The sequence below is a fragment of the Pinus tabuliformis genome, chromosome J, assembly GCF_031772625.1.
Source record: "Pinus tabuliformis cultivar Carrire ecotype Pingquan chromosome J, CPIR1, whole genome shotgun sequence".
NCBI lineage: Eukaryota > Viridiplantae > Streptophyta > Pinopsida > Pinales > Pinaceae > Pinus > Pinus tabuliformis.
This window is the reverse complement of record NC_142295.1, coordinates 559,740,263-559,762,376: the sequence shown is the minus strand read 5'-3', so window position 1 is coordinate 559,762,376 and position 22,114 is coordinate 559,740,263.

Here is a 22,114-nt window from a genome sequence, read left to right as displayed (position 1 = left end):
CTCGAAGAAACACCTTTAGATCCCAAATGGTAGAATCTGTGTAAAAAATGGAGGTTATTTTAGGTGATCTCGTTTTGAATAAAAACCTCTCTCATTTTCTTCAAATTGTTCGCCATCTCCTCAAAAAATTCTTTGAAAAACAATGGCTAAAACAGGGAATTTTCATAGTCTGTGAAATATGTTTTGAAGATGCATTCAAATCTCCCAACACATTACACCTGTAAAAAAAATTGGAAGATTTATTGTTATTTGGCCCATCCTTGAGAAAAACCTCTTTTAGTTTCCTAAAATTAGCCTTCATGTGATCTGAAATTGTTCTGCAAAAGGATGACTAAAACAGAGTATTTGTGCACCATTGGGCCGTGAAATGTCTGAGTATCACTCCATGCTCTGTATGGTTACACACCTCCTTTGAAAAAATGGATCAAATGGGTAGGCTTGAAATGGATGTGTGATGGTGTATAAATATTTAAGTATGCTCTCCAACTCTTGCAAACCTACTAAATGGTTGATACCCACCTACGCAACAACCATGACTCCCATTAACTTGACACTCCTTCATGCTTTGACTAGACCACTTGATGATTAAACTCATGGCGATTTCGGATGGTGACTTTCGAACTTATGATAGTGAAAGTGACTATAAGTTTGACTTATTCATAAACCAAAAACGAATGAATAAGGCAAATAAATTTGACAATAAAAACTACTGGCCCGAACATTGGCTCCAATGGTGATGGCAGCCTCCTAGTGAGGTGCCAAGAAAAAAACCGCAGATTAGTAGCCTATTCATACCATTGGGTAATTGAGTCAAACACTAAAAACTAAAAATATGACTGACAATTTGAAAACTTAACTGACTGACTGACTTATTTAACTGATTGGCTGACTTATTTCACTTATTCTCAAAAACACTTTACAGACTGAAAAACTTCAAAGGACATAAGTAAATTTTGACAGCACATTACTGAAGTCTTAGGGCCTTATCCACGAGCTTCAAACTTCAATGAGAATTATCCACGCCTACTGTAAATATACATATTAGGTGATCTCCTCTCTCCAATTTAACCAGTAAAGCAAATGGCTACTTGACTAAATGTTGCTCACAGTTCCCTTGAGCATGAAGAAAAAATAAGAAAATGGAAATTCAAATTGTAACTGGGACTGATATCTTTGGTGTAGGAATGCTGCAAAATCCAACTTCACTGATGATTGTGACAAATTGGAAAGAGGATCTTGAAAATCATAAAATATTACTTGTTCTTGATGATCAACAAAAGGAATGGAGTTGTCTTCAAAATTAATTACTAATTGTTCTTCTTCATTAGACTCCTCATTTTCTAAACCTTGAGTGACTTTTCCTATGTTTTCACTCTTCTCATTTATAAGAAAAAACTATGAATTTTCTTGAGGGAGTGCAAATGGAACAGTTGCATCATGTATAATGGAAGTGTCAAGCATTAAACCTTCATGTATCTTGGCTTTTTAAAAAAATATGAAAAGGTCAATTCAAGAGATGTATAATAATGAATAGACTATGCACTATCCAAGGAATATAAAACAATATTCTCTTCATTATCCTCTTGTAAATGTGGAATGTTGCCAAAATGAACTAGTTCACTACTTGCATCTTGATCACACAACAACTAACAAACTAGCTGCAAATATTCACCTATCTTAGGAGAAAGGACGTGAACATCTGCATCAAGTTCTTGATTAATTTCATCTCCAACTATGGAAAAAAATATTGGGTATTGGGAATCCACATGAATCTCATGGCAACTATCCTCATCATTTACCATTTCCTTCTATTGTTTAAAAGAATACTAACAAGAGTACTGCAAATTTTCATCAACTTCAGAATATGGAACATGCCTGTCATCAATAACATCCTGCTCAGTTTCATTTTCATCCAAGAGAGAGGCTACCCTTTCTTCTTGGTGATGAAAAGGATTGTCATGAAGGGCCTCTAAAATTTCCTCATCCATGAACTCATTATCCTCTTACAAGATTTCCAAATTTTCGATGAAACTCTCAAAATGTTCATAGCAATTTTAAACCAGCAATAAGGATGTATAAGATTCTTTAAAATTTTCAAATAATACTATATGAAAATGCTTTAGAGAACATAAACTAGAAACTAGTAATTTTTCATACCATGACTTTGCCTTTCTTTCCAAAGTAGCCAGGAACATCTTCATGATACAATGTTCATGCCATTCAAATTTAAGCCTTCGTGAATGCATATGAAATTTGATAATATGTAAAGAAACATCATCATCCTTATCATCTTTGAACTTTGGAAAATATGATTTCCAATCTATACAAGGCATACGATTTGGAAAATCAGGTATATGAGCATGATTCATAGGCACATACCACACAGTTGAATTCATCTTGAAAACATGGAGACACCAGTGAAACTAGAAAATATGGGTTCTGCTTGATTGGAGTCCCCAAGTGAAAGGTTCAGCCTTCTGATATCCAATTGTTTTTCACCATCAGCAATTAGATTTGATACTTGTCGTTCACACCTAGGGAAAATATGACCATTCGATCCTCGGCAATGGCGCCAATATGTTAGCAGCCCGTAAATCCATTTAGGTTGAGGAAAGAGCAACAGAGGTAACCACAAACCTCTTTGGGTTAGAAACTAGTCTTTTCTAACCAAAGGGAGCTCCCTCACTAGAAAAAGTTTGAAGCTAAATAACACTTAATCTCAGGGACTACTGAGACCAGGTTTGTACAGGTATCTTGGTTGAAAATGGTGGTTGGAAAACCTGAGAGGGAGGGCCACTGTATGGCGAATAATTCAGAGCCCAACACAAAAGTATCAATGCATACATGAGAAGGTTCTAAGTTATAACATCTGAAGTAGTGTAGAGAGTGAATTTGAAGAAATAAAGGATACGCATCGATATTTAATCACATGCACAGAGCATTAAACAAGTTTTGAATTTTGCAACATAAATCTTGATCAAATATCAGGAAGAAGGTGGGAATGGAGCACTTAACGCAGAGTGTATTCCATTATAATTTCGAAATATAAACAATACTTTAGGGTATCAAATAAAATGAATTCTAAACAAATGTTTCAATAGCAACATAAGAATGAAAAAGAAATAGATATATGAATAGAATAACACATGAGAAAATAGCACAGAACACAAAATGCATACCACATGAATCTCTAGCTAATATGGCAAACACAACATTGATAATTTTATCCAACACAATGAACACACATACACTAGTCTTCTCTCCCAATTCGAACCCATTCTTCTTATTTTATTTAATATTAAATACAAGTTTTTAAAAGAAATCCATCTAACCAGGTACAGTGGATATTCATCCAACAAGTGGATTGAATCCACCTAGTTTAGAAACATCATGTTTTTGGGATAAAACTTAGACGAAAAGTCTATATAAAAATGACAAACTAATCCCAAAAAAAAACTCTATATTTATCTCGTAATTATCTATTCATCCATTTCTATCTTATCTATCTAAATTATCATAATGTCATTTTTAGACTAATTACAAAATAGAAAAAGCACAAATATGTATGACAACAAATAAAACGATGGTGTAGCCAATCCAGCTAGACATGCTCACATGTACTCCATCTGGCAGTAGGTTGATGAGGATGTTTACTCTGTGTCTGAGGTGGAGTAGAAACCATATGATGCCTCAAACCTTCCACAAAATCAAATTCACAACTCTAATTTCAAAAAAAAATCATAATTTTGTCAGCAAAATACTACAAAAATGGGCCTCCAAGAAACGCTTGTAACTCCCAAATCGTAGAAACTACGTAAACCCTGAAGGAGATTATTGTAAATGAGATTTATTTAAATAAAAAATTCTCTCAGTTTCTTCCAATTCTACCCCATCGCCTCATAAAATTCTCTGCAAAACAATTGCTAAAACAGGAAATTTGCATTGTCCATGAAATATTCTTTAAATATGCATTCTAATATCCCGATCCATGACACCTATAAAAAACATGGAAGAGGCTATTTTTAATTGGCCCATTCTTGGGAAAAAAACTATTTTTGTTTCCTAAAATTCGCCTCCATGTGATCGGAAACATTTCTAAAACAGGATGACTAAAACAGAGTATTTGTGCACCACTGGGCAACAAAATGTCTGAGTAACACTTCATGCTTTGTATGGTTGCACACCTCCGCTGAAAAAATGGATCAGATGGGTAGGCTTGAAATGGATGTGTGATGGTGTAGAACTCTTTAAGTATTCTCTCCAACTCTTGCAAAACTCCTAAATGGTTGATACCCACCTGTGCAGCAACCATGACTCCTATTAACTTGACACTCCTTCATGCTTTGAATGGACCACCTGATGACTAAAATCATAACGATGTCAGATGGTGACTTTCAAACTTATGATAGCTATAGTGACTATAAGTTTGACTTATTCAAAAACTGAAAATGAATGAATAAGATAAATACATTTGACGATGAAAACTATTGACCCTAACATTAGCTCCAATAGGGATGGCACCCTCCTAGTGAGGTGCCAAGAACAAAAACCACAAACTAGTAGCATATTCAGACCATTGGGAAATGGAGTCAACACTAAAAATTGAAAATAAGACTGACAAACTGAAAACTTAACTGACTCAATGACTTATTCCACTTATTCTCAAAAACACTGCACAAACTAAAAAACTTCAAAGGAGATAAGTAAATTTTGAGAGCACAATACTAAAGTCTTAGGGCCTTCTCCTTGGGCTTCAAAATTCAATGAGATTTATCCACACCTGTTGGAAATATACATATTAGCTTATCTCCTCTCTCCAATGTAACCAATCGAGCAAATGGCTAATTGAATGAATGTTTCTCACAGTTCTCTTGAGCAGGTAGAAAAAATAAGAAAATGGAAACTCAAATTTTAACTGAGATTGATATCTTTGGTGTAATAATGCTGCAAAATCCAACTTCACTGATGATTGTAACAAATTTGCAAGAGGATCTTGAAAATCTTAAAAGATTGCATGTTCTTGATGATTAAAAATAAGAAAGTGGTTGTCTTCAAAAATAATGACTAATTGTTCTTCTTCATTAGACTCCTCATTTTCAAAACCTTGAGTTACTTTTCCTTTGTTTTCACTCTTCTCATCTATAAGAAAAAAACCCTGAATTTTCTTGAGGGAGTGCAAATGGAAAATTTTCCTCATGTATAATGGAAGTGTCAAGAGTTAACCCTTCATGTATATCAACAAGAGTGTCATCTTGGATTTTAAAAAAATCTAAAAAATCCAATTCAAGAGATGTATAATCATGAATAGATTCTGCACTATCCAAGGAATCTAAAACAATCTTCTCTTCATTATCCTCTTGTAAATGTGAAATCCTGCCAACATGAACTAGTTCACTACTTGCATCTTGATCACAACAATTGAAAAATTAGTTGCAAATATTCATCTATCTTGGGAGAAAGTACATGAACATCTACATCAATTTCTTGATTGATTTCATCTCCAGCTAAGGAAAAAATTATTGGATGTTGGGAATCCACCTGAATCTCATGGCAATTTTCCTCATCATTTACCATTTCCTTAGTTGTTTAAAAAAATAATGACAAGAGATTTGCAAATTTTCATCAACTTCAGAAGATGGAACATGCTTGTCATCATTAACATCCTACTTGGTTTCATTTTCATCCAAGAGAGAAGTGACCCTTTCTTCTTGGTAATGAAAATGATTGTCATGAAGGGCCTCTAAAATTTCCTCATCCATGAACTCATTATCATCATAAAAGCTTTCCGAATTTTCGATCAAACTCTCAAAATGTCCACAACAATAAGGATGGATAAGACTCTTTAAAATTTTCAAAGAATATTGTATGAAAATTCTTTAAAGAGCGTAAACTGGTAGCTAGTAAGTGTTCATACCATGACCTTGCCTTTCCTTCCAGAATAGCCATGAACATCTTCATGAGACAATATTCATACCATTCAAATTTAAGCCTTCATGAATGCATATGAAATTTGATAAGATGTAAAGTGGCATCATCACCCTTCTCATCTTTGAGCTTTGGCAAATATGATTTCCAATCTATACAAGGCATACGATTTGGAAAACCAAGTATATGATCATGATTCATAGGCGCATACCTCGCAACTGAATTCATCTTGAAAATGTGGAGACATCAGTGAAACTTGAAAATATGGGTTTTTCTTGATTAGAGTTTCCAAGTGAAAGGTTCAGCCTTTTGATATCCAACTTTTGTTCACCATCAGCAATTAGATTTGATTCTTGTCATTCACACCCGGGGAAAATGCGATCGTTCAATCCCTGGCAATGGCGCCAATATGTTAGCACTCTGTAAATCACTTTAGGCTGAAGAAAGGGCCATAGAGGTAACCACAAACCTCTTTGGGTTAGAAACTAGTCCTTTCTAACCATAGGGCGCTCCCTCACTAGAAAAAGTTTAAAGGTAAATAACACTTAAGCTCAGGGACTGCAGAGACCAGGTTTGTAGAGGTAACTTGGTTGAAAGTGGTGATTGGAAAACTTGAGAGGGAGGGCCACTATGGAATAATAATTCATATCCCAACACAAAATTATTAGTGCATACATGAAAACCTATTATAACAGAGGCGAGGTAGGTAAGATTCCAAGCTATAACATTTGAAGTAGTATAGTGAGTGAATTTGAAGAAATAAAGGATACATAGTGATATTTAATCACATGCACAGAGCATTAAACAAGTTCTGAGTTCTACAACATAAATCTTGATCAAATATTGAGAAGAAGGTGGGAATGGAGAATTTAACTTAGAGTGTATTCCATTATAATTTGGAAAGATAAACAATCCTTTAGGACATCAAATAATATGAATCCTAAACAAATTTTTCAGCAACAACATAAGAATGAAAAAGAAATAGATATATGAATAGCATAACACATGAGAAAATAGCACAGAACTCAAAATGCATACCACGTGAATCTTCGGCTAATATGGAAAACACAACACTGATAACTTTATCCAACAAAATGAACACACATACACTAATCTTCTCTCCCAAGTTGAACCCCTTCTTCTTATTTTCTTTAATATTAAATACAAATTTTTAAAATAAATCCATCTGATTAGATACAGTGGATCTTTATCCAACAAGTGGATTGAATCCACCTAGTTTAGAAACATCATGTTTTTGGGATAAAAACTTAAAATAAAAGTCTATATAAAGCTAACAAACTAATCCCAAAGAAAAAATATATCTTTATCTCTGAAGTATCTATTCATGCATTCCTATCTTATCTATCCACAATTATCAGAATATCATTCTTAGAATAATTACAAAATAGAAAAAGCATAGATATGTATGACAACAGCTAAAACGATGGTGTAGCCAATCCAGCTAGACATGCTCACATGTACTCCATCTGGTAGTAGGTTGATGAGGATGTTGAATATGTGTTTGAGGAGGATTTGAATCCATATTATGCCTCAAACCTTCCACAAATTCGAATTCACAAATCGAATTTCAAAAAAAAAATCATAATTTTTTCATCAAAATACGGCGAAAATGGGCCTCGAAGAAACAATTGTATCTCCAAAATGGTAGAACCTGGGTAAAAAATAAAGGCATTTATTGTATATGAGCGTGTTTGAAGAAACACATCTCTCAGTTTCTTCAAATTCTTCCCCATATCCTCATAAAATTCTTTGCAAAACAATCGCTAAAAAAGGAAATTTTCACAGTCCATGAAATATGCTTTGAAGAGGCATTTGAATCTCTCGATCCATGAAACCTATGAAAAAACTGGAAGAATTTTTTGTTATTTTACCCTTCCTTGAGAAAACCTTGTTTCCATTTGCTAAAATTTTTGTCCATGTGATCGGAAACTGTTCTTCAAAAGGATGACTAAAACAGAGTATTTGTGCAGCACTGGGTAGCGAAATGTCTAAGTAACACTCTATGCTTTGTATGGTTGCACACCTCCTCTGACAAAATGGATCAAATGGGTAGGCTTGAAATGGATGTGTGATGGTGTATAACTCTTTAATTATACTCTCTAACTCTTTCAAACCTCCTAAATGGTTGATACCCACTTGCGCAGCAACCATGACTCCCATTAACTTGACACTCCTTCATGCTTTGACTGGACCACTTGATGACTAAACTCATGGCAATGTTGAATGGTGACCTTCAAAATTATGATAGCGAAAGTGACTATAAGTTTGACTTATTCAAAAACTGAAAATGAATTAATAAGGCAAATACATTTGACGATGAAAACAACTGACCCTAACACGACAAGTGCAACACCAAAGGTACACTTTGCGACGACCGTGACGACACTTGTGCGACAGTGCTTAAAACTTTGGGAATGAGTGCGAAAAATGTATGAATTGTTATAAAAACTCATAGACACAAATATAGACCCTTCAAACCATCATAACAGGCTTCTCCGCATTGTGTGACAGCCAATCATGTGGAAAGACGACAGTTTATCCAACTTGCAAAGGGGAGAAAAACACTTCAAGAAAGTACATGAAGAGACTATTGTGAATAGTGATATGAGTTGACTATGATCACACAGCTGAAACACTTTGAAAACACAACATAGATCATTCATATCATGTTAACAACATATTTCTCTCCATGCGACAAGTGCGACACTAAAGGTACACTTTGTGACGACTGTGACGACACTTGTGCGACAGTGATTAAAAAATTGGGAATGAGTGCGACAAATGTCTGCATAGTTATAAAAACTCATATACACAAATATATACCCTATAAACCATCATAATAGGCTTCTCCACATTGTGTGACATCCAAATATGCGAAAATATGATAGTTTACCCAATTTGCAAAGGGGAGCAAAACACTTCAAGAAAGTACATGAAGAGACTGTTGTGAACAGTTATATGACTTGACTACAATCAAAAACTTGAAACGCTTTAACACCACAACAACATAGATCATTTGAAGCAAGTTAACAACATATTTCCCTCCATGCGAAAAGTGTGACACTAAAGGTACACTTTGCGATGACTATGATGACACTTGTGCGACAGTGCTTAAAAATTTGGGAATCTAATTGTGACAAATGTCTTCATTGTTAGAAAAACTCATATACACAAAATATACCCTTTAAACCATCAAAAAATTCTTCTCCGCATTTTGTGACAGCCAATCATGTGAAAAGACGATAATTTCCAAAATTTCAAAGGGCAGCAAAACACTTCCATAAAGTACATGAAATGAGTTTTGATGTTTGCGACAACAATTTGCAAGACCAAGGAAGGCTCTGTAATTTATTGTAAGCCAAAATTTTGGAGGGTGTTGTAGCAACTACAACATGTCCTCATTATTTTAATTTGCACAAATGATAAGCTACAAGCAACAAACAAGGTAATGAAAGAAATGTTAGTACTTCCCAGCCATATCACTTTAGTGAGGCACACAACAAATTGTGGATAATGTCTCAGTGGACATATTCTCATTCATTTTGAGGAATACAAGCTTAATTTTTATTAGGTTGAGATCTTTTGTGCTTAACTGAGGTAATGAACAGAGGGAAGAGTATACAACACTTCCATAAATTCTTTGTGTGATGGAAAAGTTTTTTTTAATGATCATCACCTTATTGTCATTGGTATGTGGCATTCTTACGAAAGAAAATAAATAAATAAATAAATATTTATATTCATTCATGACTTTAAAATAGGATAACTTCTAGGGTCTTACCTGGTAGCTAAAGCTAACAAAGACAAAGATCCCCTGAATGACTTGAACTCAATAGTGGGCATTGCAGTGTTGGGCTTATCTAAACTCTCAAAAGCATATGCCTTGCCAACACCACTACTATGTTGTGATTATTCTTTCTTTCCCTAAAAAATCCCTTTAAATCATCTAAACCAAGAGCATCTCTCCTAAGGGCTTGAGCTAGATCAGCCCAAGACCCCTAATATTGGAAGGCATAGGTTCGTAGCCTCGAAACCCTAGAATAGAGCTCTGCATATTAGGAACATCTTTGACCATGGGAAGAAACTGTTGTTACACACTCAAAATCCTATTTAGCATAATCTAAGCACCTTGTTTCAAAGCAAGAAAAATTCCACCAAATATAGAAGACCTGGTGGCAGCCTTGGGTCCCTACAACATTTGGAGAAACCCTCTGGTAGCAGATATAGTGGTTATATAACTATAGGGATCCTATTTTTTCTTGATGTACAACATCGAAGGTTGCACCATACTACAAGCCTTCCACCAATGCCAAGGGAATTCAACCTCAGGGCCTACATGCCACCAAAAATACATTCACCCTTAGGGAATTGTAAATTCCCTTCATCAAATGGACGATTGGTACTTCCATGGCCCCCATGCCACAATCAACTAGAGAATTTTTTTCCTAAATAAAGTTGTATATTCATGATGCATATAAGGTTTTAAAGGGGATAATGTTAGATACGAGTCACAGGAGAATTGAACATAATAGTTACCTCTCAACCTTGGCATCGAAGCTAATAGATGCTCATATTATGCAATGCAGCCCTTGACCTAGTATTGTGTTTCTAGAAGAAACTTCAAGAAAAAAACACGAATACCTTCACATTTTTTATTACATCAATTGAGCTAATTCTCACCCTTGTTGGGCCATTTATATGTCAAGATGACCATAAAAAATAAGTTTTCAAACTAATTTCCATTAGGATTTATGTAAATGTCAAGTCAGGCAAGAACTAAACACATTTTCATCATTTAACTAGACTAAGGTTTGAAACAATCATTTCATGGGAAAATAAGAGGAAGCATGCCTAAATTCAACAAGAGTAAGATTTTGAGAGAGAAAAAACCTGAGGAATAACACCAGTCTCGATTGAAATGATAAAAAAATGTTGTTGGCCACAACCAACTGAGAAAATATCTTGAGAAATTATGCCATGTACAAAGTTTTTCTCACCAAGAGAGAGCCCTGCCATTGTGGCTAGCTTTCAACATCGAGATTTTTGTTTTCCTACTTATATATTGTATGGTATTTGAACCTAGTTCCAGTAGACTACATGACTTCTTATTAAAGATAAACCTGTTTTTGGTCCCATGCCTCTAAAATATGTCAAATTATTCATGGGAATTTCAATTGGTTATGTCTCCCACTTCCGGCCAATGTGCATGAGTTAATGCCTTTCTAGCCATACCATGTACAAAGACCAAGGTCCTTCATTTGACGTAATTATTTAAATTTAAACTATTTTCATATGTATTGCTACGAACATGGAAAATCATTGCAAGAACAGCGAATTTGAGATAATTCGTCATAACACTGAAAAATGCGGGTAGATTAAATAAAATAATAAAATAAAATTATTCTTTTCATTTTCAACGGTACAGACGATTTTAGTCATAACATCATACTCTTTCATTGAATTTATTCCTATATGTAGTAGTGACAAATATCGGTTAGTAGAAAAAGGTTATTTTCAAGTGTAGGGAATTGATTTTGGTGATATGTTTCCTCATGTTGTCCAGTTATATCCTATTAGATTACCTCTATCTGTTGCTATTTATTTTGATTTGAGGTAGAACATACAGATGCAAAAACAGAATTCCTACATTAAGATTTGTAAGAATAGATCTACATGAATCAATCAGAAGTCTTTGTAGTGAAGGGTAAGAAAAAACAGGTTTTCATGCTGAAATTTTCTTTGTATGGATTAAAGAAATCACCAAGGATGTGGTATCAAAAATTTGATACATATATATTGTTAGGTCACTATAATACTAGTGTAGCCCCCCTATTGTTATTGGTGTGCCCATGTATCCCCCGTATTGTTATTGGTGTGCCCCATAGAGCTCCACTATTATTATTGTTGTGCCCTTACATTATTATTGTTATGTAGGCTTTGATTATATTGTGACCCCTTAGACTCCTATATATACCAAGGAGGTATTTTCATTTGTACCATCCAAGAATTGTTCATTTATGTGATGTAAAGGAGTTTTCCCCTCGAAGAGACTAATTTTCACGTCATTGATCTATATTTTGTTTTTTTTTGTGATCTTGTTGCATAACATTTGGTATCAGAGCTTTGGATTCTAGGGTTTCACTGCTACAAACAAATCATCATGGAATTTTAGGTATAATTTTTTTTATACAAATATTTAGAAGATGAAATTTCTAACACATGGAGCCAAAATTTTGTTGAACTTCGTGTATAATTTTCAGATCTTGGTTCGCTATATTTTCTAAGATATGATCTGAATAAGTTAGGGTTTTTTCATGCTCCATAATTCAGTCTCAAACAGGTGGCCTAAGGAAAATCGTCATAACTTTCTCTACGAGATTTGGATTTGAATTTCGTAAAAAGTGTCTAAAATCACATGGAATTTATTTTTTTATGTATCATTTTCAAGGTTTAAGGTTTAACAAAATGACACGTGGAATTTCGTACAATTTCACTCTACTGAACCAATGGATAACCAGGTCATTGTGAGAGATTAAGCATAAATTTACCTTGAAGAATCCAATATTGGTATGACTTATGGCATTGGAAAGAACACTTAAGAGTGATACCATAGGATGAAAATTCAGACCTTTGAGAGCTAAAATTACAGAGGTATAACCATTTCGAGATCGAGCTCCTAAAAGCAAGAAAAAGGTGTGTATTTTTTTTAAAATTGCATAACTTTTGTTTGAAAATGTAGTTTGAAGTGATTCCAAGGTGATATTAAAGCATAGACATAAATATTTGGTTCTAAATTTCCTCCAAAACAAAATAATTCTACGTCCATTAAGCCCTCAAAAATCTCTACTATGATGCATGAAGAGGAAGAATTGCAACATGATATATCAAAATTACGGGACCAAGTGAAACAAATTTCGCTCTCACAAAGAGAAACCAAAGATGAACTAAAAGGGGACATGAATGGTTTAAAAGTATAACTAAAAGACGACATGGATGATTTAAAAGTAGAAATAAAAGATGACATGAATGTTTTAAAAGAAAATATGGAAGGTTTGAAGGAAGATTTGACAAAGGTTCTACAAGAAATGCTTCCTAATGTCAAAAAGGTATTCCATGAAGCTCGTGATGAGAACAAAAGGAATTTTAATCATGATTTTTGAGACTCTAACTTTGGATTGAAGACCAACCACATTCCAAACATCTACATGAGGAAGTTTGACTGCAAAGATCCAGTAACATGGATACTACAAATGGAGAAATATTTTGATCTGCATGATGTGAAACACGCACAAAAGGTACACATTGCATCTTTATATTTAGAACCCAATCAGTTTGTATGGTATCAATGGTTTTATTCTCATAAACCACTTGTCACTTGGTTAATTTTTGCAAAGGAAATAATAACACATTATGAGGATACAAAGAGAAACATCTTCTTTATCCAATTGATAATTCTCAAACAAAAGGGTTCAGTGGAAGAGCACATTGAGGAATTCCAAAAACTAAATATCAAGGTAACTGATATTCCAAAGGAGCATAGGATTGGTGTATTCATAGGGACTTTGATAACATCCAACATGAATTTCATCTTTGGGAACTTGATTCATTGGAGAAAGCATTCAGGGTGGCAAAAAAAGTTGAAAGAAAAATTATGGAAACAAGGAAGTCTACCACTCACAACTATAAAGATGGAAGTGTTGTTGCTCCTAGCCTTACACAACCTACAAGGTTAACCCCACAAAAATTGGAGGAAATAAGAGCAAAATGGATTTTTACAGTTGTGATAGCAAATACACTAAAGGTCATAGGTGTGCTGAGAAGAAATTATTTTACATAGATTGTGAAGAGGAGGAAGAAAAGGAACAAGAAACATCAAAAGAAGAGGATATACACCAAGAACCAACCCAGAGAAAGAAGAAATGAATCCGACCATATCTTGTAATGTATTGGTGGGAATTACCACTCCTCAAACTCTCAATAGATAAGGATATATCAAGAAGAAAAAGGTAATAATGTTCATTGATTCAGGTAGTACCTATAATTTTATTCATTGTAAGATAACCAAGGAATTGAATTGCTTTCTATATCTAGCACTAGAGTGTCAAGTGATGGTTGCAACTAGAGGAACTATAAATTTCTCTAGAAAGTGTCATAATATCAAATTAACCATCGGGGAATATGTATTGAATAGTATAATGCTTTCAATTCCAATGGGCGGTGTTGATGTTTTACTAGGAGTCCAATGGTTACAATATTTCGGGATGATAGCTTTTAATTTTCAAGAACTCTTCTTAAAAGAAATGGGAAGGAAAAGAAATTGAGTTAAGGGGTGCCATATGGAAATCAAGGAAGATGATCAGCTCTAATGGCATTATAAATATCTTGAAGAAAGAAAAATGGGGCATAATTGCACAATTATGCTCACTATAGGTTCAAACATCGAAATCATCTATTTCTCCAAATCTCCAAAAAGTCTTGGACAATCATTCCAAGATATTTGAGACTCCCAAAGGCCTCCCACCTATACATGATTATTATAATGTTATTCACTTGATTCCAAGAATTTTTCCTCCAAACATCAAGCCTTATAGATATCCCTATGCCCAAAAGAGTGAAATTGAATGTATGGTTGCAAAAATGCTAGAGGTTGGTATAATTCAACCTAGTCAAAATTTTTTCTCTGCTCCAGTACTATAGGTGCACAAGAAGGATGGATCATGGAATATGTGTCCTTATCATAGGGAGCTCAACAAGATCATTATTAAATATAAATTTCCCATTCCTATCATTGATGAATTTTTGGATGAATTACATGGAGAAATTTACTTCACCAAGTTGGATCTTTGTTTAGGATATAATCAAATTAGAATGAAGACTGAAGACATTCTAAAAACAGCATTCAGAACTCATGAAGGTCATTATGAATTTTTCGTCATGTATTTTGGCCTTACTAATACACCTTCAACACTTTAAGGTTTGATGAATTCCATTTTCAAACCCTTCCCTAGAAAATTTGTGATATTATTTTTTGATGATATACTAATCTATAGCAATTCTTAGAAGGATCATTGTTCGCAGAAAAGTTTAAATGAAGAATGAAACAGGTTTTATCTTAGGGTGCCAACAAAGATATCTGCGTATTCTAGCACTTCGTCGGCATTTTCATTCCCTTGGATCAAAGAAGTGTCTCACCTGAGGAGAGCCAGAACCATAGAAAGGTGGAAGGGGATCTAGAATTAGATATTATGTAGTCTGCACAACCATCCATAAATTCATTCGTAACAAGCTAAATTATACATTTAAAAGAGAATAAAAACATGCAGAAAAATTTAAAAGAGGGTGTGAAATGCATGAACATATGACAAAACTCCCATTCTCCTTTTATTATTAGAGCTTAGATCCCAATTACAACAACATTAACAATGTAAACTTTGAAACGGAAACTGATACGATTACTCGTTTCGTAGAGGTAGCAAAAAAGTGACCCGATTTTGAAAAGTGGTGATGCAGAATACACTTATTTTTTTTCGGAGTATATTTTTGACACTTTAAATAACTTATACGATTACATGTTTCATAGAGGTAGCAAAAAAGTGACCCGATTTTGAAAAGTGGTGATGCAGAATACACCTTTTTTTTTTCTGAGCATATTTTTGACACTTTAAATTTTCTTATGTATCAGATATAAATATTTGTTTTTAAATGTTAATGATTTTCATGCTGATTTTGAAACATGTTGATGCAGCATCAACCCTTTTTTTTAGAGGGCTTATTTTTGACACATTAAAAATTATTATATGCATTTTTTAAAATCATGATTACTTAACGAATGTTCAAGTTGTTTTGTTTTTCTTTTTTTAAATGTTGATTACTTAAAAAAATATTTATAAAAAAGACAAAAAAAACATATAAAAATATTTATAAAAAAAGACAAAAAAAACATAAAAATTGTAAAATAATATATATATATATATATATATATATATATATATATCGTAAACCATAAAAGAACTTGGAAAAACAAAATTTAAAAAAACTATAAAATTAAGCAAGTAAAAATAGAAAAATTTCAAAAAAACATTAACAAAAACTAAAAATAAAAAATAAAAACAACTTACATTAAATTAAAAAAAAAAAAAAAAAAAAAAATAACCAAAAAAAAAAAAATTAACTACTAAAATTAACATTAAAAAAAAAACAAAAATATACTCAAATTAAAAATTAAAAAAACAAACAAACGAACAAAACATTTAATATATATATAAACATTTAAAATTTTTATAAAACCATATATTTTTTATTTAAAAACAAATATATATATATATATATATGTTTGATTTTTTTTAAAATAAACATTTAAATTTTTTTTAAATAAATATTTTTTATTTAAAAATAAAATAAAATAAAAATTATGCGTATATTTTTTATTTATGTTTTTAAATAGAAATTTAACATTTTTTTAAATAAACTTAAAAAAAAATTAAATATAATATATATATATATATATATATATATAGTCCGCCTGACCACCCTTGGGGCGCGGCCCTGGGCGACGGAGCTGCATGCAGGCAGTCGAGCGATTCCAAGCATAGTTTTAAAAAACGGCCGTTTCAAAACGGAAACGGCCGAGTTGGTCCGTTTCGATGCCCTCAGGACTGACTCGATGGAGGAAACGGCTCGTTTGGCCGAGTCAGCCATGACTCGGCCGAGTCATTGAATGACTCGGCCAACTTGGTCGTTTCCGTATTGACTCGGCCGAGTCACAAACAGCGACCCGTAACCCATTAAAACAGCGATTTAACATTATTTTAATGAATTTTTAAGGTGTTTTCTGATTGGTTTGGACTCCAAGGTGTTATATGAATTAGCTAAATGTTATTTGGGGTCCATTTCCCCCTCCCAAACCCTATTTAACACACTCAAATGCTCTCATTCTCTCACAGCAATCTCATGCATTTGAGTGAGAACTTCTTTGAGAGTTAGTGAGTAGTTCTTGAGCTTGTTTTTGGAGCAGCAGTGAGGAGTCTTGGGGGAGCATTGTAGCTAGAGTGAGGAGCTTCTTGGGCAGCCATTTGGAGCAGCATTGAGGAGCTAATTCTTGGAGCAAGCTTGAGGAGGCAGTTTGTGCCTGGAGGTATTTTTTTCACCTCTATAAATCTGTTTTTGCTTATTAAATTTTAGGTGCATATCTAGAAAGCCTAGAGAGTGGTTTTTGTCAAAAAAATGAACATTGAATCAATGTTTTTTTTTTCATTTTCAGATTGTTTACTTTCATTCCCTAGTCAAAAAATGGCAGCTAGAGCGAGAGATCCTGCTTGGGCATATGTTGAAATGGTTGATAGTCAAATGCAATGCAAATTTTGCCATAGGAAAATTAAGGAAGGTCCTGGGGGCATTAATAGGCTGAAACAACACTTGGCAGGGATTAGAGGCCAAATTACCCCATGTACCTCACCAGAAATTGGGGAGATTAGGAAGCATTTGTTGGCCAGCTTTGAGAAATTTAAAGAAGATAAGGCTAGGCAAAGAGACATACAGGCTAAAATTGGGAGGAAGAGGGAGATACAAAAAATGATGGCTACCAACCCCCATTATGATTTTGAGGGTTCTTCCTCTATCCCTCAAACTGATACATCCAACCCTTTCCGATATGTTCCTCCCTCTTTTGGTTCTGTTCAAGATAAGGGAAAGGGTAGAATGAAAAAGGGTGATGTGACTATCAAAATTTATTTCACTCCCTCCTCTCCATCAGATGCACATGGTCCTGAAGTTAGTAAAAGTCAAATGCAGCCCACTTTAGATGACCATTGGAAGAAAGAATTGAGGGAGACTACTTGTGAGTACATAGCTAGATGGTGGTATGATGCTGATATCCCCTTTAATGCTACTCGTTCACCATATTATGAGCCTATGTTTGATGCCATACATGCTGCTGGAAAAGGCTTCAAAGGACCTATTATGCATGAGCTAAGGGGGTATCGTTTGCAGAAAGAAATTCAATCCATTAATGAGTATTTGAAAGAGTTCAAGGACTCATGGGCAAGAACAGGGTGTGCCATCATGTCAGATGGATGGACTGATCAAAGAAACCATACCATCATAAACTTTCTTGTCTTCTGCCCACGGGGAACCATGTTTTTAAAATCAGTTGATGCATCTGATAAGTTAAAGGATGGGAAATTGTTGTTTCAACTATTGGATCAGGTTGTTGAGGAGGTGGGGGTGGCTAATGTTGTTCAATTCATCACAGATAATGCCTCTAACTATGTTCTTGCTGGTAAACTGTTAGAGGAAAAACACAAGACCATCTTTTGGACCCCATGTGCTGCACATTGTATAGACCTCATGCTTGAGGATATTGGAAAAATAGAGTGGGTCAAAAACACTATAGATCATGCCAAAAGAATAACAAAATTTATCTACAATCATACATTGATTTTGAGCCTCATGAGGAAACACACTGGGGGCAAGGATATTATTAGGCCTACCATCACTAGATTTGCTACACATTTTTTGACATTGCAATCTATGCTTTCCCAACATAGAAACTTGCAAAAGATGTTTTCCACTGATGAATGGAATCAAAGCAATTGGTCTAACAAACCAGAAGGCAAAGAATTGAAAAGGAAAGTATATGAAGAAACCTTTTGGAGAAAGGCGGCAGAGATTGTGAAGCTTGCTGAGCCACTAGTTAAGGTGTTGTGGTTGGTGGATGGGGAAAGGTTGGCTATGGGCTTCATTTATGAGGCTATGGATCAAGGAAAGGAGCAAATAAAGAGGGTATACAAGGATAGAGTGGCAAAGTATGGGCCCATTTGGGCAATCATTGATGAAAGATGGAACAATCAACTCCATCGTCCTATACATGCAGCTGGGTATTTTTTGAACCCACGGTATCATTATAAAGCTAAGGAGTCAGGATCTTTGAGGGGGGAGGTCAGAGATGGACTGATTGATTACATTGATCGCATGATCGCATTGGAGTCTGATCAGTTGGAGATACACCGACAGGTCACAACCTTCAGCAATGCATCAGGTACCTTTGGGAAGAACCTAGCAAAGATTGCAAGAGAAGCTAATGAGCCAGGTAAACAAAAATTTCAATTTTCAAATTCTTAATAGTTTTACTTTTTTTAAAAGTTTGTTAAATCGTTTATAATTTGAAAGTTAGATATAATTTGTAATTTTGTTGAGCCAACTCATTACACTCTTATGTTTTTTGCAGCACAATGGTGGGAGGCTTTTGGTGGCCATTGTCCTGAATTGCAAAGGTTTGCAATTAGTATTTTGAGTCAAACTTGCAATGCATCTGGGTGTGAGCGCAATTGGTCTATCTTTGAGAGGATTCACACAAAGAAGAGAAACCATTTGGATCAAAAACAATTAAATGATCTAGTTTATGTCCAATACAACCTCTGGCTCAGACGAAACCATTTGCTGAACAAAAGACCTGATTCAGATCCCATTGTGTTGGAAGACATTTATCCAACATTAGATTGGGTAGTGGAGAGTCATCCAGTAGAGTTTGATCCTGATGAGGATCTTGATTTAGATTTAGATATCGAGACATCAATTGAACTTGAACATGCTGTTCAGTTGAATGCAAATCCCAATCCACCAGCCTCGGTCTCACAGCCAGCAAGGACTCCAGTTGTAGGTGCTTCCTCTGCTCAGCCACGACAGAAGCGCAGCCACATATCTACTCTATCTCAGCTTGCATCTGTTGCAGTTGCACAGCCTGCTAGTGGTACCACTTCTACAGTTGCAGTTGGAGATGATGATGATGAGGAGGATCCATGGGGCTCCCTGTCTGACTCTGACTCTGATGATGATCCAAAGATTGATCGACGTGATCTTGGCTCCTCTGGCAGTTGCTACTAGCCAGTAGTACTAGTACTGGAGTCTGGTCACCGTCACAGTTTACTTTTGTTGTAGAGGCCATTTCTAGCCTCCTTGGTTATGTGTTTTTTATTTTGAGTCTTTGATCATGTATGACAGTTGACTATGTATTGCCATTGGGTACCATTTTGATATAATGGATTGGTTCATGAGCCTACTTTGATCATATGTTGTCTTCCATCTATATTATGATGTTGTGTGTTTGGAAACATGAATGAAAATCTTTAAAATTATGTTTTTTTATAAAAAAAAAAAATATTTAATGTATTTTTTACAATGACCGAGTCATTGAAATCGAGCCGGCCGAGTCATTACCGTTTCGAAGTCGGAGTCGAAGTCGATCCTTGGCCGAGTCGGAGTCGGAGTCAGAGTTTTAAAACTATGATTCCGAGAATCGCCCTACTGCCGCCCGACCGCCCGTGGCGGCATGACCCGGGGCGATAGAGCTACACAGCCTTGGGTGGCAGAGCTGCATGTGGGCGGCCAGGCAACAGCCGAGCGATTCCAGGAATTGCATGACCGCCCGTGGGGGCGCGGCCTTGGGCAGCGGAGCTAGATGCAGCTCTGTCGCCCAGGGTCGCACCCCCACGGGCAGCAGAGGGCAGGCGGACTGTATTTTTTTTAGATAAAAAAATTATATTAAAAAAAAATTAGTATAATTTGTTTTTTTCTTTAAATAAAAAATAAATAAATGTTTTTTTTAAATATATATATATAATTTTAAATTTTTTTAAATAAAAAAATATGATTTTATAAAAATTATCAAAAAAACATATTTTCTTTTTAATTTAATTATTTTTTGTTATTTTTTTAAATTTGAATATATATATATAATTTTAATTAATTTTTGTTTTTTTTTATTTTTTAATTTGAGTATATTTTTTTTTTTTTAGGTTTTTTTAAATGTTTTTAATCTTAATTTTAAGTCTGTTTTTATTTTATTTTTCGTTTTTTTTTTTTTTTTTTGTTAATTTTCTATTTTTTTTTAAATCCAGTTTGATTTTAATTTTCATTTTTTTTTAGTTTTTTGTTAATGTCTTTTTTTTTTTTTTTTTTCTATTTTTACTTACTTAATTTTAAAGTTTTTTTAATTTTTTTTTCATATTTTTGTTTTTTTTTTCCAAACTTTTTTATGGTTTATAAGATAATTTTTTTTTTTACAATTTTTTTGAAAATATCTTTTTCTTATTATTTATTTGTTTATAATTTTTTTATTTGTTTTTAGTTTTTTAATTCTTATCTTTTAGGTTAATTTTGTTTTTTTTAACATTTTTATGATTGACTTTTTTTTGTTTTTTATGTTTGATTTTTTTTTGTCATCTTTTATATATTTGATTTTTTTTTTTTATGTTTTGTTTTTACTATTTATTTTTATTTACGTTTTGTTTTTTTTTAACTTTTTATTTTTGTGTTTTTCTATTATTTTAATTTTTAATTCTTTTATGTTTTCATTAATCTTTTGAAATTTAATGTTTTTCGGAGTCATGATAAAATCTTTACGTCATTATTTCAAAATGTTGAAAATTTGCCCTTGAAAAAAAATTGTTATTCCAACATCAGCGCTTTTCGTTTTCAGGGTGTTTTTTGCACAAAATTTATCCTTAAAAAAATGTGTTATTCCAACATCAACATTTTTCGTTTTGAGGGTGTTTTTTGCACAAAAAATTGGTTTTCAACACCATTTTTAAAACATGTTGAAAATTTACCCTAAAAAAAGTAAGTGTTATTCCAGCATCAACACTTTTCGTTTTTAACACTGTTTTTCATTTTTTTTGGGTTTTCTGGCTAAAGTTCTCATTTTGAGTTTATAGTTCCCATTTCAAAGTTTACATTATTCATTCCCTCAATACATCTTACAACACAATATGGACTTGTGCGCAAATATTAAAGCCCAAAACAGGTATCAAACATATATCATTACATAATTAGATCTGCCTACAAGCAGTCTTTCTTTCGCACAGCTCAGATTTCTAACAGAACTTCGAGGATTCTTCCCAAAATTTTGCAATGCCTTCTAAACTTGTTTATTTCCTCTTTGCATCTTCTTTCATAACCCACGTTCACTTGATTTAGTCTTCGAGCCTTGACTCACTTGATCTGTGGTTTTCCAAAACCTAGAGCCATTACCTTGATTTCCTGTTAACTATATCAAAATCGGTTCCAACTTCTACAGTGTGCGCCCTTACTTTCTGTTGTGCAAGTCCCAAAAAAAATATTATGGTACCGCTTTGCTTTTCTCGTGCTCTACTTTCGGTGATTTTATCCAAAA